Raw genomic sequence first — 17,764 nt, 5'->3', positions numbered from 1 at the left:
TGCACATTTCATCTACTCGGTTTTCTAGCCGTGAGATGGCAGAAACTGCGGCATGCAGTTGGGGGAGCTGCTGATCGATGGTTTGAAGCATTATAATCAGCTCAACAACTCGGGGCCATCTGTCCACGAATCCTTTAGATCCTGATACCAATGACTGTGCAATTCTCTCTGGTGCTGTACTTGTGATTTTCTGCCACATGTCAGGATCGGCCCTCACTCTCTCAGGGTCAAGTTCACTTGGATCAGGGCTGTACAACATTTTCGCCATGGCCAATTCCCTCAGGCGCTGAATACCTTTTTGGACGGTATTCCAACTATCAAATTTAGGCTTCAAAGCATCCTTATAGGGGTACCTTTCTCTCACGGCTTCTAACAGCCGCAACCAGAGAGTGGCAGCTCCATCCGAACATCTGCTAATCCCTCTGTCGATACCTGCATCTTGGGCAATGCTTCCTAGTTGGCGAGCTTCATTACCATCTAGAGACAAGCTGTTGGCCCCGTTGTCCCAGCAGCGAAGCAACCAAGCAAGGATACCTTCATCTTGACGCCGTGTGAACTCCTTTCTTGAGCCTTGGATTTCAGTCAGCTTCAGAGGTCGACAATAGGTGATTTCCTCCTCATCATCAGTCTCTTCTTCATGCCTCTTGGTTTTTGCCTTTGCTTTTTTCGGTACTGCTCCATGCCCGGCACCTGGGTCTTCTGCAGCCCCCCCCTGTGCTTCTCCTTCTTTTCGTTCTAGACGCATGGACACCCGTTTCCATTTCTTGCCTTCCACAGGGGCAACTGATATTGCTACTGATGCCTCCTGTGACTGATCAGAATTAACTTGGGCTTGAATCTCAGATCGGAAACTCTCTCTCTCCAGAATAGTGTGATACAAAGCACGGTATGCATAAGCCAAACCCCACATAAGGTTTACCTCCTTAGATCTCTGACCCAAATACTCACTTAATTTCTTAGGGTCCCTTAGGTGTTCAAGAGTGAAATCCCATGACACTGCGGGTCCCCATGCTTCTAAGACTTTTCCTAAACCTTTCCATATTCCCTGCCAGTCATCATTCTCTGGTTCTGGAGGAGACTTCCACATAGAACGAATGCATAGGAACATATATGCATGCATTGATAGTGATAACATGAATGCAAGTATGAACCCTATCTCAGTTATTGAAAAGCGTGTGGAAATCTGAGAGTACAACCTAAATAAAAAGGGTTTTTTTAGCCTGTACAATGAATTAAACATGGTGGTGTTTGTAAAATTGCCTGTTCCATCTGGGATGCAAGTATTTGTAAAATTGCCTGTTCCATCTGGGATGCAAGTGTTTGTAAGATTCACAATTCCATCTGAGGTGTAGATGCCAAAATTCTGACCATACCACATCTCGTAAAAGTACCAGGCAGGTGTCTCCATCAGTATCCACCTTATTAGGCTATATATCTGCACAATTCCACAACACCAAATTATGGTGTTAATAGTTGACCAATACTTTAAGAAGATCATAATTGCTTTCAATCCCTTAAACAGAGCAACTGGGATGAAGAGTGGATTCATAGCTGGCAGGCTCTGTAAAAGTCAGAGCTAGCTAGCTTTGCTCTAAGGGAGAAAGAAATCCCTTTGTTTTCTACACAAAAGTTAGATAGCAATGCTGAGAATGTGCAGCAGCCCTTAATGTTGACAATTTGTCTGGTATTTCAAGGTCACGTTCTCCGTGAGCAGCTATGGAAAGATAACACTCCCAACACTCCCGTAACGAAGCTCTTTAAGAGCAAAGAGAGAGTTGTTCTAAAAGCTAAAAAGCTCTATGCCCGCATTCTCCACCAAAAAATCTGTCACGGGTTACTTAGATTTACCTATGCCCGTGACAGGGGAAGCCACCCCACGCCCCCCCCCGGGGCCTGGAACGGAGGGGGAAAAGGGAAGTGGGATAAAACAGCGACAATCTAAGGAGGAAAAACTTATTTTACTAAATATGATATCGAAATACAAGATAACACAATATAATATAATTAAGGCTAACAAAATCGAACGAAACAGAGAGAGAGAGAGTCTCCGAAAACCGAGAGGCCTACTGTGAACTCTAGGCGACACGGCTGGAACGCTTCCCACCCTCCGAGAAGTTCGAGAGAAGAAGGAGGGCACTCCAGCCTGGGAACGAGATTATATAGAGTCCTGGTCCCGTGACTTATTGTTACTCCTGTTGTTCTCTGGGATATGTAGTCTTCTTCTGTGGACTGCACATTCAACAGAAGTATCCATACTTGACATGATGTTATGATGTGGAATACTGATAGCAAAATTACAAAATTACAAAACCATGACAGGGGTATAAAAGTGTAGTGCAGTATATTTCTCAGTGTCTGTATTTCTCCTTTTTTTTTGTAGAAGCCCAACCCACAGTAGGAGCAGAGAAAAAGGAAGAGTCTGATTCTCCCTGGGATTCTGAGGTACTTTCTGTGAAATGTGCATCTCCCCAGTCTGTGGGAGAGCCAGATGAGAACTACGTGAGAGCTTGCCTTTGCGTTGAGCCCTGCCCCTGGTGAGGCTTATTTACCCCATATTGCTGCTGCTCGATGTCCTGTATCTGAGGGTCAACGAAATACTTGTAGTGTAGGTTCTGTGTGGAGATAGTACTGGGACAAAGTTAGGTTAAGCTTCTTCTATCGGCCCTTTGGTTGCAGGCTTTTGAGTTGATTTTCTAGCACAGTAGTGAAACAGAATAACTACTTCCCCTCTAGCCTTTGTTGTTGGGAAAAAAACTAATTCCCCACTCCTTTCTTAAAAATACGAGACTTTCTAGATAGCTTAATCGCTATCAGCTTTGCCTTTTTGGCCTTTAAGCAAATCAGATCTTGCTTTTGCAACGTAGTGATGCACTCACTCAACATTGTGGGACATGTGCCCCAGCAATGTAGGCTGATATTTGAATGCCAGGTGCAAATTTGATGCCAATGTTCAATCAACACAGAGCTGCAGCTTCTTGTTCACAATCAACATCTTGATTTCCTGTGTTAATTTCTTGTGTGGCTCTGTGATTTGCCAGCCTTAATCAACATTATGGAATAGTTTAGATGAATTGTGAGGATTTTTTTGCCCTTTTATTTAAAATGCAAAAGCCTTTGTTAGATTTTATTTTAAAAAAATTGTTTTGTACAAATTCTTACGTGTATGTACTGTATTGTACAGCCGTGTTCTGAAGGTCCGAGGAAAGCATCTCCTCCTGTGTTTCTCCCACCTGCAGTTGAACATGGAGTACGCTTGCAGAGTGTTTCAGGGGAGCACAACAAGGGTAACTATCTCATAGATTGGATTTGTCTGTTTTTATAGATAAGTGAACTTTTTCTTTTGTTTTCCTTGTTAGTCCTGTTGTTCAGTGAGTATGTGCTGTAGCAATGAAGTGCTTGGCTGATGTTAATTAACAGCAGTGAACACTGAACTTGCTGGCCTGCTTGATTAGTCCAGGAGGTTCTTGCGTTCATTATGTATACTTTTTGGATATGTATTTGTTCGGGTGTTTTTCTTTGCTTTAAGTGGTTGCTTAAAGTGGTGGGAGGTGTATCTGGTTTAAGATTTAGCTGTGAACCCTAGCCTGCTGTGGTGGAGAAGGTCTGCAGCTTTTGTTGCTTTTCATTCTTTCCTAAAGGTCACAAATGGTGGTGCTGCGTTCCTAATGCTTATGTATGATGCAAGTTTCTTTATTAATTTTGTTGCTGTGTTCTCCTTGATCTGCACAAAACAAGTAGGTAGTCTAGTGTGCCTTGTGTGTGACACTATTGATTCCCTTTCTAATGGGTACTATCAGATTGAAAAGCTGTGGTTTTTCAGGGCTTCAGCCAAGAGCTGACCTGATTCAAAGTCAGAGAAGACTCTTCCAGTGCCTCACCTTGTTCAGTTGTAAAATGTAGGAGATCTCTCCTGTGCTACTCGTTTGTATGCTTGAGAGCATGACCTCAGAGAGAGGTGGGTGCTTAGGTACTCACCCCAGGGTCTCAGAGCAGAAGATAGTATGTCCGTCTCCAGAGGATATCTTGTTGCTGTAGATGTTTTCAGAGCTCGTGTAGCTATTGGTCAGTTGCTGCTCAGAAGGTGTGGAAGCAGCACTCACGGTGCATTCACTTTTCTCTTAGTGCATTTTATGTGCAAAGAGTTTATTTTGGAAAAGCGTGAATAGTCAGCACTCAGGCTGGAATCAGCAGTTATGGTTTTCCAGAGTGGACGCCATTGCTCCTGTCTGGCTCATTCCTGTAAATTTTCCTTGCGTTTCTGTGTGAGTCAATCCTGAGTTTGTTTTACATAATGGAGTAGCTTAGAAGAGAGAACTGACTGTGGTCTGCTCTAGATGGGAGTTTGGTGGTCAGAAGATACTAGACTTTGAAGTGATAAGATTTAAAATGCTTGCAGTGTTCTGGACTGTATTGGAGCTGTGAGCTTCTGTTTCATTCCTAAATGTCAGTTTCTTATGTATGTACCTGGTCAGAAGTTGCAGGATTATGAATCATGGTCAGGTGAGGTATCCCTTGATAGCACTAAGCAAGAAGCCGTGTGTGTTGGCAGCTTCCTCTTAGTGTGAGGTTGTTTTGTATCATGCTTTTGTGGTATGTCCTGTAGAGTGGAATGTGATAGTAAGTGCCAGATGATGGAGGTGTAGGCAAGAGGGAAGATGACTCAGGGTGTCCATATGCTGAGACTGAAGCATGCTGGAGTTTCTTCCTTAACGTTGTCCCAACACGAGGGACATTGTCATGTCAGCCACCATTCTTAGGCATCTTTTGCTGGAAAAGAAATGAAGAGGAGAAAACAGAATACTGTGATGTGACTGGGTGTAAAGCTACCGTTGAGTGTAACTCATTTCTCGGTTTGTCCTTTGCTGTAGTACTGTTACTCATCTTTCAGATCCTTTGTTTGACTGATGGGGTATAAAAGTGGAGTGCAGTAAATTCTCAGTGTCTCTCTTTGTCCATTTTTTTGTAGGTGCTCTGCCAGCAGTAGGAACAGAGAAAAAGGAAGAGTCTGATTCTCCCTGGGATTCTGAGGTACTTTCTGTGATATGTGCATCTTCCCGGTCTGTGGGAGAGCCAGATGAGAACTACGTGAGAGCTTGCCTTTGAGTTGAGCCCCGCCCCTGGTGAGGCTTATTTACCCCATGTTGCTGCTGCTCGATGTCCTGTATCTGAGGGTCATTGAAATACCTGTAGCGTAGGTTCTCTGTTGAGATAGTACTGGGACAAAGTTATGTCAGACTACTTACGTTGGCCTCCTGGCTGCAGGCTTTGGAGTTGATTTTCTAGCACAGTTTTAATACAGCAGTTTATTGCTGCTTTTAAACTTATGAACTTCTCAGGCATATTTTTGTGAGGATTTTTTTTTTTCCTACTATTCAGATCTATTCTGCTGATCCAGTCAGAGTTTAAGGGATGCCAATACATTGAGCAACCCAGACATTTAGATTTTTCTGTATAGAACCTCTGTCTTCTCTAGATAGACTTAATCCGATTTTGAAAATCATGTTCAGCAGACACCAAGTGTGCTGGCTGTGTTTATCCTTTCTGTCTGATAATTCTCAAGATGAGAGTGAGCAGGGTCTGTAGCTACTTCCCCTCTAGCCTTTGTTGTTGGGAAAAAAACTAATTCCCCACTCCTTTCTTAAAAATACAAGACTTTCTAGATAGCTTAATCGCTATCAGCTTTGCCTTTTTGGCCTTTAAGCAAATCAGATCTTGCTTTTGCAACGTAGTGATGCACTCACTCAACATTGTGGGACATGTGCCCCAGCAATGTGGGCTGATATTTGAATGCCAGGTGCAAATTTGATGCCAATGTTCAATCAACACAGAGCTGCAGCTTCTTGTTCACAATCAACATCTTGATTTCCTGTGTTAATTTCTTGTGTGGCTCTGTGATTTGCCAGCCTTAATCAACATTATGGAATAGTTTAGATGAATTGTGAGGATTTTTTTGCCCTTTTATTTAAAATGCAAAAGCCTTTGTTAGATTTTATTTTAAAAAAATTGTTTTGTACAAATTCTTACGCGTATGTACTGTATTGTACAGCCGTGTTCTGAAGGTTCGAGGAAAGCATCTCCTCCTGTGTTTCTCCCACCTGCAGTTGAACATGGAGTACGCTTGCAGAGTGTTTCAGGGGAGCACAACAAGGGTAACTATCTCATAGATTGGATTTGTCTGTGTTTATAGACAAGTGAACTTTTTCTTTTGTTTTCCTTGTTAGTCCTGTTGTTCAGTGAGTATGTGCTGTAGCAATGAAGTGCTTGGCTGATGTTAATTAACAGCAGTGAACACTGAACTTGCTGGCCTGCTTGATTAGTCCAGGCGGTTCTTGCGTTCATTATGTATACTTTTTGGATATGTATTTGTTCGGGTGTTTTTCTTTGCTTTAAGTGGTTGCTTAAAGTGGTGGGAGTGGTATCTGGTTTAAGATTTATCTGTCTGAGGATTTGGATATTTCTGGATAATCAGCAGAAGAAAAATATCATTTGGTTAATCTTTTTGTTTGTTTATTTAATTTTTTTTAGTTTCCTGTTTTTCTTTAAGAACTAAAATATGTGGGCAAATTCTTGTTATGTTTCTGCGGGTTTCCACCTGCAGCTCATGGCAGTTCCTTAATGCCATCCTGACTGATCATAAGTGTGCTGGAAAATTTTGCTATTGGAATAAATCTTTTATCTTTTTGAGAGTGCTTTGGCAATATGGCTTATAATATGGATTCAATGACATAGCCTAATAGGCAAGTCCAATTTTATTTTTGTAAGCAGACACCAAATCTTAGCAAGCTTCTGGAATCCATAGATCAACTTACCAATTGTCTTTAATGTCTGCTTCATATGATTCTGCTAAGCTTGAAAACAGTGTGGGAGGGGGGAAGAGGTGACTGTGGTAGTCTTTCTAATGTATTTCCATGTTACTTGACCACCTAGTGCTCGAACATCAAGTTTTGATGATTTCTTTTTAGTATTTATTTAAATGTAAAAATTATTTTGTGGAACAATTCGTAGAAGCATTTTGTATGCTTGTTTCATGAATGGAGTCGTAAAGTATAAGATGACTGCAGCACAGGGCAGTAGGTTGTGTGATTTAGGAAATAAGATTTGACACTAAACTTGAAAAAGATTTGGAATAACGCACATGTTGTGCATTACAACCAAGCAATGTTTGTATCATTTATTTCCTTGCAAACTGATCCAGAGAGGTCAGCTGAGAACCAGATTGTTTTTACCTCATTGAATGATGTTTGTATGAGGTTGCTGTGTCTGTACCCTTGCTCTCCATAAGCTGTTAATGAGAAAGTAGCCTCAACATTATGCACTGCTAGAATAGAAGTAGTCATAGTTCTGCTGGGTTCTTCCTTGATTGGTCATTAAGAAGCCAAAGCTATCTGCTCTAATTAATTTTTCCAGAAAGCAGAATTCAGCTTCCAAAAGGAACAAAATATTTTAATCTTGTTCTCTTAATAGACATGACTTAATGCTTCACATGAATTGTTGTCATTCTGTGATTTGATTCTTTTTTTTTTTTTTAATAAAAGTTGGATGATGGGAATTACTCTGTATTTCTTATATACTACTACAAGTTCTGTGTGATAAGATAATTGGATATTAGCTATTTCACTCTCAATGAAGTAATTTGTGCAAGAAACAATTACAGAGCCTACTAATGTTGTAAAGAATAAAAGATATCTTCAATTAAATAAAATAACGCTTTCATTTTTCATCTCCAGGCTTTTCAGAGAAACCCAGTAATTTGCAGGTAAATGCTTTTCACTGAAATCTACTTGTCCTGCTCATTAATGAATATGTAGTTACTTTGAATGTATGGGTGTTTATTTTTCAGTGGTTTGTGTTTCATAGTTAAAGGTTTCTGCAGTTTTAGAGATGAATGAAACATCTTCAAAAACAGAAAAGCAAAAATCAGGTAATGTTGTCTTTTATATTCTGATTTTAGCTTCAAAATCTTTCTGATAAGCATATTTAATTAAGCATTTGATTCATTTGTTTTGCAGATCCACAGGAGAAATTGAGTGTAGATGATATTGAAGGTATTTATAAATAGTTGTTGTTTTTTTTTTGTCATGTCCCTTTGTGGGCAGATACATTGTAGTTGTAAATTCTTCATATTAAATTAATGTTTTGCTAGCAAGATGTTATTTCAGCAGCAGATTTAATGAAATTTGGCACTATCTTTGGGTGTTTTCTCCACTACAGCTCCATTCAACATTTCTAAACATCCTTCTACAGTGTAAGGTTCCTCCAGCATACCTGCTATCATCACCCCTTTTTAGGCAGTCCACATTTACTCATTTCCTTCTCATTGCCAAATATACCAATCTGCAGAGGAGCAATAGGGGTCATGTCCTGTGTCTGATTCCTGGCTAGGGTCTGCAGATGGAGCTGTCCAGGAGCTGCAGGTGGGACAGAATGGGTGATTCACAGGCTTATGCTTCATTAGCATGATTGATTATTTACCTGGCTTTTTCTTTGCCTCTCTGGCAGTTGTATGAAAACATGTATTACATATGCTCTTCCAAAGCCATCCTCTCATGTTTTGTTTAAACTGGCCACTGAGTTTAGAGCTAGTCGAAGGACATGGGAAGGAGAGTGTAGGTGGGAGGTAGTGAGTGGAAGTATGTTGGCAGGTATTCCTTTTGGTTGGGAAAGATAAATAAAAGTGAAGCAGCTAGATCATTTGTTATACATGGGAGAGAGTATATCTAACCTCAATGGGTTCTTAGTTTCTTAATTCTGATATATGTGAATTTAAGTATTTGTTAGCGAGATACAAAACAGTTCCCTATTAAGGTCTTAGAATTTCTACAACGAGCCCTGAAAATTACAAATCAGGTGAAAACCTATATAAGCAAGCATATGAAGTAGATGATTAGATAAGAGTTCAGAAAACTATTGCAACTTCTAAGTATGGAATGGAAATTGCTCCAAGCTGTTTGACATCCATGTCTTGGGAAAAAAGGTACTGTTTCTTTTGATGACAATAGAGGTTAAACTTCTTTCTAGAAAAAAAATGTACGTGTGTTTGCATAAAGAAAAGGAGATTCTCTACTGCAGTGATATTGTTTCTGTAAGATGCACAAAAGGTGGTTAGAATCATTGAATTATAGAATTGGGCTGGAAAGGACCTTTAAAAATCACCTAATTGAAACTTCCCAGCTGTGGGTAACCTGTTGCAGTGCCTCATCACCCTCATCAAGAATTTATTCCTTATATCTAATCCGAACGATCTTTTAGTTTAAAACTGTTACCCTTTGCTCTGTCACTACAGGCCATAGTTAAAAGTCTTTCGTGTAAGCCCCCATTAATTATTGAAAGGCCATCATACGGTCTCTGCAAACTCTTATATTCCCCAACTCTGTCAGCTTTCCTCATAGGAAAAGTGTTCCAGTCCTCAAATTGTTTTTTGAGACCCTTCCCTGGACCTGCTCAAGCCAGAGATTTTTTGTGCTGGGGGCCCCGGAGATGAACTCGGTGCTCCTGGTAGGGTTTTGAAAGAGTGGAGTAGAAGGGGACACCACCTCTCTTGGCCTGCTGGCCATGCAGTGCTTCTTTTTCTGTGGCCCAGGGTGCAATTGGCTTTTTGGACTGCAAGCATGCATTCTCAGCTTATATGTAATTCTTCATCCAGCATTATCCCCAAGTCCTTTTCCACAGGACTGCTCTCAGTCTGTTCATTGTCCAGCCTGTGCTGAAGCTGATGACTTCCCAACCCAGGTGCAGGATCTTGCGCTTGGCCTTGCTAAACATCATAAGACCTTCTTCTGTAGGCTGTCAGTATCTGTCTGAATGCGATCTCTTTTCACTAACATATCAGATACACCACTTGGCAGCACTTCCCTGTCTACCAAAGAATCCATCCATGATATTTCTCCAATTTAGAGAGATGAGCTCTCTAGGTAGCTAACATCAGTTGCTATTTCTTTATCCTCCACTCTAGTCACTCCATAATAGAAGGTTGTCTGGGCCTTGGAAAGTACCTCCTTTCTTAAACTCTTTAAAAACAAGTGTGATGTTTCCCTTTCTCCTGTCACTAAGGGTTTTACCTGACTGCCACAACTCTTTAAATATGGTGGATAGTGACTTAGCAACCTAATTTACCCATGATCTTGGAGGTCTTTTCCATCCTTTGTGTTTCTGTGATTCTGTGAGTTCTTGTTTTGTCTGTTTTATGTAGTCATGTGAAATGTAGTCCAGTGATGGTGTGGGACGTGGCAAAGTTAGATAGGAAAAACAGTCTTTTCATAGCTCATTTTATGTCATCATTTCATGTATTTTCTGTTCATCCTTCCTCGTGTCTGTTTTTTTTCTATAATCCATGTATTTGCTCAAAGATCAGGTATTAAGAAATATATGTGAAAGTTTGTCTCAAACTCCTATGTTTGGGTTTCAGCAAGCTGTATTTCTTCTGCAGAGTGTTATAATTCCTATGGTACAAGTATTTCTAACTCTAAAAGGGTTAAACGAGACCCTTTGTGGCACAAAACAAGGAGAAATGAAAGTAGCTAGAGGAATCTAGCCGATTGCTGTCTACCATACAGTGTGTCATGTATGTATAAATATAGTTCTACATGTAAACCATTTGAGATTCTTAAAGGTGTATTTCTGACTGATTTTCATCAAATTTCCCTTAGGAATGAAAGGGAAAATGCCCTGAGAGGGATTAGTTCGCACAGAGGCATCTTCAAACTGTTTTGTAATATTATGTTCAAATCGTAAATAATCATACGCTTGAGAGGCTGTGTTAGTTTGTGCTATTTTCTCACAAATGCAATGATTCAGGATGTACTCTAGGTATAATTAATTTGTAATAAGTCATGTTCGTTATAAAGATGTAATTTTTTCACTGTAGGTGAGCGCTCAGAATCTACCGTTCATGTGTCGTCATCAGCTAAAAAAGAGATGGTCAAGGATGCCACTGAAAACTTTGGGAGGCAGGTATGTGAAACCAAATATTGTGTTTTTCCTTGCGTGCAATTCTGAGAAACAGTGCAGTCATGTGGTGGGTTTTTTGTTTTTTCCTATGCAAAATACATACTCATTTGGGAGCAAAATTTTATATCATGTGATTATTTCTTTGACAAAACACGCCAGATTTTCCTCTGTGTATTAGAAAGATTAAGTAAAAACCTGAAATATGATCTGTCAGTGCTTTCTCTGCCTCTGCAAAATATCTCCTTATCTGATCAAGTTAGTAAGTGTTCGAAAATATTTTTTGAAGGTCATTATGGAGGAATATAGGCTAGGCGTCCTGTTTGTATTGAGCATACAGGACTGGGTAGGGATCTTCATTGAGTGTCTGGAGTCTTCTGTAATACCTCAAGGGAAGTGGAGGAAGTAATATCATCATACATCCAAGGCACTGTGGAAGAGGGATGTGATTCATTTCAGCAGGTAGAGAGCGGAACTTAAGTATTGGAAGGTGGTAGCGGATGTGCAAAGTGAATGGAGCTTGGAAATGAAGTGGCTGAGACAGGTGGTGACTGAGATGCTCTCCATTGTGAAAGATTTTTGTGGAGTTACGATGTGGAAGGAGAAAAGGGCCTCTATAACCAGAGTAAGAAGGACAATAGTTGTGGTTCCTTGGGATGCCAAGGCTGCAGACCTTGTTCAGAAGGGAACACAAACCAAGGGCAACTTTGCAGGGACTGTGAAGTCAGAGATAGTGAGAAGGCTGGAGAGAGGAGCTGGTCAGTGAGCTTGAGGCATGGTACCGTTTGGATAGATGTCTCAGTTCTTGATTTTGGGCTGAGGGCAGGAATGAACAGGTATTCCTTGTAAATATTTGTCTTGGGAGCTTGGAATAGAATTTAATAATTCTGACTCTGAGGAGCATAAGTGATTGTAATGTAGCCAGTCCCTTGTGGTGGTTAGTAAAAAAGCTTGTTATGATCACTCACGCTTGTTATGAACGCTCACCAGCAGGGGGTTTAAAGGGACAGTCAGTAGAAAGTAATGGAGTATGGGAAAATTTGGGCAGTTGTGTTTTCTGTTGTTACTGATTGGTTTTGATCTGTTTGATTGGTTTATGTTTCTAAACTAGATCCTTCTGTTTTGAGGAAAAAATAAATAAGGTAACTTTGTTTTGTTGTTGTTGTATGATGGGATGAGTTTGCAATGTAAATTATATGGCTTAACGGTAATTTCATTTTTCTTGGTAATTTTTCTGTCTTTACCTGCTTACTTAAGGATAAATATGTTTTAGAAACTACCAACTTGATAGAAAATACAGCACATGAAAAGCAGACTGACAAAGCAGAAATTTCTCATCAGGAAGCCCTAGCAGAAAATGAGGAATCCCACAGTGCTGACAAGCAGTTAAGTCTAAAGCTGTGGGAAGAAAGATACAAAAAATGTGGATTGAAAAAGAGAAAAGGGAGTTGAAAAGAAATTTTACAAACATTACAGCAGAGCTGAAGCAGCTGTTTGGTGAAATTAATGAATCTGAGAAAGCTCCATCCCTTGTGGCAGAAGTGTCAGAAGATGACCTCATTGAAGAATTGAAGAGTCTTTGTGTTTCGTCTTGTGTGACAGAATCAAGTGATAAGTTAGAAAGTAAAGGTGAATTTGGAGATGTGAAGCTTAATGTAGACCTAAAAGAACCCAAACCTGAAATAGTTATTCTGAGTCTCTGTGTCCTTCCTGATCACAATAACTTAAATGCGAGCATGGAAAATACCTGGAGAATACCAGATGAAGAAGGCTGCACTAATTACACAGATAATACAAAAGTACATCTATCAAAAGCAGAGGAAATGGAAGAGAATGAGAATGGGATTAGTAGAGATGTAGAGGGAAGTCCTGAGTATTCCCTGAGACATTGTTTAAAAACAAATATTTGGGATGACATTTCTAATAATCTTCCTAATATAAGACCTGTTTCCACAAATGGTGAAAGTACACTTGGCTTTATAAGTGAGAAGAAAATTGGCAAGGACATCTGTCTTAGTGACAGTGTTCCCAGAGACTGCCTTATCAAAAACAAGGAAATAGGAGAAACAGAAATCGAAAATCTTTTCCCGCATGCTCAGCAACCTTGTGGCATGCTGAAAAGGAATCTGGATGAAGAACTAAAAGAAGATGTGGAAAGATTTAAGAGTAAGGTAGGAATGCTGCAAATGGTATTCCTGGCTTTGGAAAAAGAGAAGGTAGAGCTACAAAAAGAGGTAGAAGTTCACCTGCTTTTCCTTATTCTTTAGTCTTTCTCAGTATCGGTGGTCCTGTTCATGTTAGCTATTGATCATTAAAAGAAGGTGCTTTGTGCAAATTGGTTTTTTTGTCTTAAGAGAAGAACGTTACTCATAAATAAGGAAAGCAGTGGAGAACTGTGCTTTTCCCCATAATGTAATCAGAAGGTTTTGAGAAAGCAAAATGTATTGTTTCAGTTTGACAGTAGGTGGCAGTCATTTCCAGTGTAAGTAGTTATCACCTCATTACCATAAAAAGAAATTCATACAAGTACACCAGTTTTGATTGTCGATCAAGGAATGAAAATAGCTTCTGAACAGGGTCTTGATTTATCTCTTCATTTGCTGTGGTTTGTGCATGGTGTGCCTTCATTGCCTCTCACTAAAATTCCTGATTGCTGTGAAGCTGTTTCTGCTTTTGAGTTCAGTTTGCTTTTTTCCTCATCATTAAGGAAGTACGACATCATACATCCACTCATACTTTGTGTTTCTACAACTACTGTTGTGTAGTCCATCTGATTTCTTATCCATCAGTAATGCTTCTATTGTTTGTTTCCTTAGGGCTGCTTTGCTTTTTTGTTTTTGTTTGATTGTTATACTTCAAATCAAGAGTGAATTCAGAGTATATTTGTTGACTTGGTACATTTTGTAGAGTAATTTTGGGGGAAAATCTTTTTTATTTTACATTATTTTAAAAGTCAAGCTTAGATTATTTGGTCTTGGATCTCCTTTAGAATCAGAAAAATATATGAAGCTTAATTTTCTCTTCATAGGTTGAGAAGGAAAAAAGGAAGCAGAAACATTTCAAAATGCAAGCAGTGGAGAAACAGGAAAGTCTTGATAAATCAAATACACCAGTGGGCAATATTATCCATCAACCAGTAAAAGAAAAGCTTGCTCTAAGGAAGAATGAAAAAATGATAGAAGAAAAACACACAAAGAATTCTTCATCTGAGGAGAGACCAAAATTACTTGAAATGCCAGTAAAAGGGTAAGCTAATAAAATAATCTGTAGAATTAGATTGTTTTAAATCTTGTAATTGAAGCACTTTCCTCGGTATTGAAAGCTATGCTGAGTAGTCCCCTGCTCCCCAAACTGTTTTAAAAGTATATTTTTCAAAGAACTAAATGCACAGTGGAGGTTCAGATTAATTTTGCTGGAGGTGATAGAGGTCTTAATCACAGAATCATAGAATGGCCCAGGTTCAAAAGGACCACAATGATCATCTAGTTTCAACCCCCCTGCTATGTGCAGGGTCACCAACCACCAGACCAGGCTTCCCAGAGAATTTCTTCCTTAACACTGACTCTAATCGTGTCTTTAGAATCTTACCTCCTATGCCTAATAAATTAATCAAGACCGAATTCAAAGCCCTTGCACGTGGGATGGAGGAACCCCTTGTGTACACAGTGAAATGCTCTGGCTGGTGAGCTGATTCGCTGAGAAGCCTCTGGGGGCTTTGGCAGAGATTAAGTGCAACATGAGTCAGAATGATCTTGCAGCTGAGAAGGCCAGCAGCATCCTGGGTTGCAGAGTCAAGAAGCTGAAGGGAGGAGTCCATCCCTACTTAGCATCTAGTTGGTCTGTGTCTGGAGCACTGGGTCCAACTTTTGGCCTCCAAGTACTTGTGTGCATTTCTTTTTATGGCCTTCAAGAGATCGTAGTCAACATGTGTGAGTTCAGTAGAGGCTTTCCAGGCTGATCACAGAGCATGAAACTGTGAGAATAAGCTGAGGGAAATAAACTTCAGGATGTGCCAACAGTCTCCCAGTACGTGGAAGGGGAGTGTAAGTAAGACAAAGCCGTTCCTGATTTGGCCTGGATTTGATTCTAAACATTTTTCAGAATTCCCAAACATCTGTAAATAGAAGGAATTAATTTTTTCTTCTATGTAAAATCTCAAAACAGTATTAGCTATACATGAGTAAAAGCTGTACTTTTTGGGAAGCTAAAGACTACATGTAAATCTTTCTCCTTTAGAATAAGCTGCTTCAATACTGATGTTACAGCCAATGTTTTGAACTACTTGTTAGTGGTTGCTGATATTCAAATCTTTTTTTGAACACTATCCTTATCCTTTAATTTATTAAAAGAAATGAAAAGGTTCATCCGCACATGGTAAGCAGTTGTTATAGTCTTAGGGAAGGCTTCTTAAAAGTTTTTGAATTGTCTTAGATAAGTGATGTGATGTTTTATCGGTATTACTTGCAGTCATCATGATTCTGTACTATATAGGTGATGATCAACTTATTAAAAACAGTGTATTTTTGTTAGTAAAAGTTCATGGTTTACTGTTCATGTTTACCTATGTCGACATGGAAATACATGATGAATTTTGTACATCACTTAAGGGCTTATTTGTCAGTCTTGTGCAGCTCATGTATAAGGTGTCTTCCACCACTAATGGAATGAAATTAGAGTGATGTTAAAAGTTTAAAATTGCAGAAAAACTTCTATATTTGAAAAGGTGTGACATTTCTACAGTTTTAAGTTGTTTCTCCTGGTTCATGATGTGGCATATTTACTTTTTTGTCAGTGCTTTAATTCCTCAAATACTCTCTTTTAAATCCCAGATTTTCTGTGAAACAAGGAGAGGAAAAGAGACATAGAGCTGAAATGCGATATGAAAAAACAAGAAAGCAACTAAAGAGGGAAAAGGATCAATATTCTAGAGAGAGAGAGGAAAAACAACAACTTGAGTTTCGTGTAAGGAATTTAGAAACAGAGTTAATAACGCTGAAACAGCTCAAGAAACAGGTATATTAAATATATATCTTCTGTTTTTCTGTTTCTTTCAAACTGATATTTTATGCTAGTATGTTCAACTTGTTGGTGAAAGAGACATTAGGTAATTATCTTGGTGCATTTTGAGGACCATTGTCATGAAACCAGCGTGAACAAACAAGTTCATGATACCTTTTCACATTTTTCAGAATTATAGTTTGGTTTGTGCTTCAGGCAAAGCTTCTCTTTGAGTTATTTTTCCTAATTACTACAGAACTCTGTGCGCGTGTGTGTATATGTATGTCTATATCTATATATCTATATATATTTTATATGTGTATATATATATATATATATATATATATAATGTTTTTATTATTATTGTTTTTTTTCTTCAGAAGGAAATTACAGTTACTGTTTGTAGTATTCTTTCAATTATACTTAGATGAATTTAAATTTAGGCCTAAATGTTACTGTTTACGTGATAATCTGTAAATTGCCTCAGTTGCTTACAATCAAGACTGAATCCAGAAAAACTCTCACCTTTATTTTTATTACAAGTTTAGTGGCTTATTTAATGCAATTGAGATGATGATGTTCTCACTGTACACAACCTGCATGAATTCTTCAGTTCTTACATACAGTTTTGAGGGTCTTTTCACTGGCCTTTACCTACTTTTCAGCATTCCTGTCATGGTTCTACGCAGTTTGAAATATACCTCGGAAATTCGGTCTGTTGTGTTGTATTTTTCCCCATAAATAGTAAGCCTCAAATTTTCAGAACTTGTATTTGCAAACATATTAAGAACATGTGAAAGTGGTCATTAAGGATCCTCAGTGGCCACGTTGCTCTGGCAGAAGCAGTAAGTAGTTAGCATCACCTCTTTCAGTCTGCCTGGATTTAACAGGGACATCATTGGCATTAGTTCACCTCCTGGTTTGCTGTTCAGCTGGTCAGTCCTCTTCTGTGTCTCACTTCATTAATAGCCTTTGGAAATCTCATACAACTCAATTTATCCAGCAGTATTGCTAGATTTTGGTAAACTGAAAATGGATTGGCACATTTTCTGAAGCATTTCTAAATATTAGTAGAAGAGATGTAGACTTAAGACCTTGCAGTGGGGTAAAGTAAGTGTAGTTATTGTGCTTTTGGAAATCTTAGTCATTTGTTTTGTGCAGTTCTTAGTGTTAGTGCTCATATTGATGAATAGATGTTTTTAAATCTTTGACTGTAAGCATATGAGTGTCCATCTCTGGTTTTAGTATGTATATATAGTTTGTTAGAAAGATAACTTGGGTTTCTACTTAAACTCTGTATGTTTCCAAGAATAGTAGTTCTAGTTTGTTTGTTTTTTTCTTGTGTTATAGAGGGAGATTCATTAAGTATAAAACTTCTATGATGCTGATTTGTGCAAAGGACTCACACTATCCTTATAACTTTCAATTCAGATAAATCTAAAGATGTTTGTTTGCAAACATGGAAAATTGATATGCAGGTCATTCTATGATTTTATGATAAATGACTCTTAATAGAATTAATAGAATGTAAGAATAAAAAGAATGAAATAGGAAGGTATTGCTAATTCTGATTTTGTTCAAGATTCACAAGTTCAGCTATATTACTGTAGGTTGAAGAAGAGCGTGATGAAACACAGAGACAGCTCTCTAATGAAAGGAGTGCTAGAGCTCTGCAAGAAGGAATTTTGAGTAACCACCTGTGGAGACAGAAGGAGCTGGAAGAAGAGACAAGAAAAACTATTGGGAAAAATTCAGAGGTAAGCAGTTCCATTCCTGATTAATTTGGTTATACTTCACTGTGCTCATTCTAAAACCTTAAGAA

The 17,764-nt window shown here is 38.9% G+C and overlaps 1 pseudogene across 1 annotated transcript in view; it reads left to right on the top strand.

Moving 5' to 3' along the window:
• Positions 1-17,764, top strand: part of LOC146756955 (uncharacterized) — a 56,557-nt pseudogene that overhangs the window by 16,641 nt on the left and 22,152 nt on the right. Inside the window, exons 12-20 of the transcript XR_014936936.1 lie at positions 7,728-7,756; positions 7,858-7,921; positions 8,010-8,045; positions 10,865-10,950; positions 12,202-13,210; positions 13,398-13,404; positions 13,973-14,190; positions 15,774-15,957; positions 17,553-17,699. The product of XR_014936936.1 is annotated as an uncharacterized LOC146756955 (transcript). The remainder of the gene's footprint in view (positions 1-7,727; positions 7,757-7,857; positions 7,922-8,009; positions 8,046-10,864; positions 10,951-12,201; positions 13,211-13,397; positions 13,405-13,972; positions 14,191-15,773; positions 15,958-17,552; positions 17,700-17,764) is intronic.

Source organism: Coturnix japonica, chromosome 24, assembly GCF_054131305.1.
Source record: "Coturnix japonica strain WE chromosome 24, WE-NBRP24, whole genome shotgun sequence".
NCBI lineage: Eukaryota > Metazoa > Chordata > Aves > Galliformes > Phasianidae > Coturnix > Coturnix japonica.
This window is presented reverse-complemented; position numbering and strand designations above follow the sequence as displayed.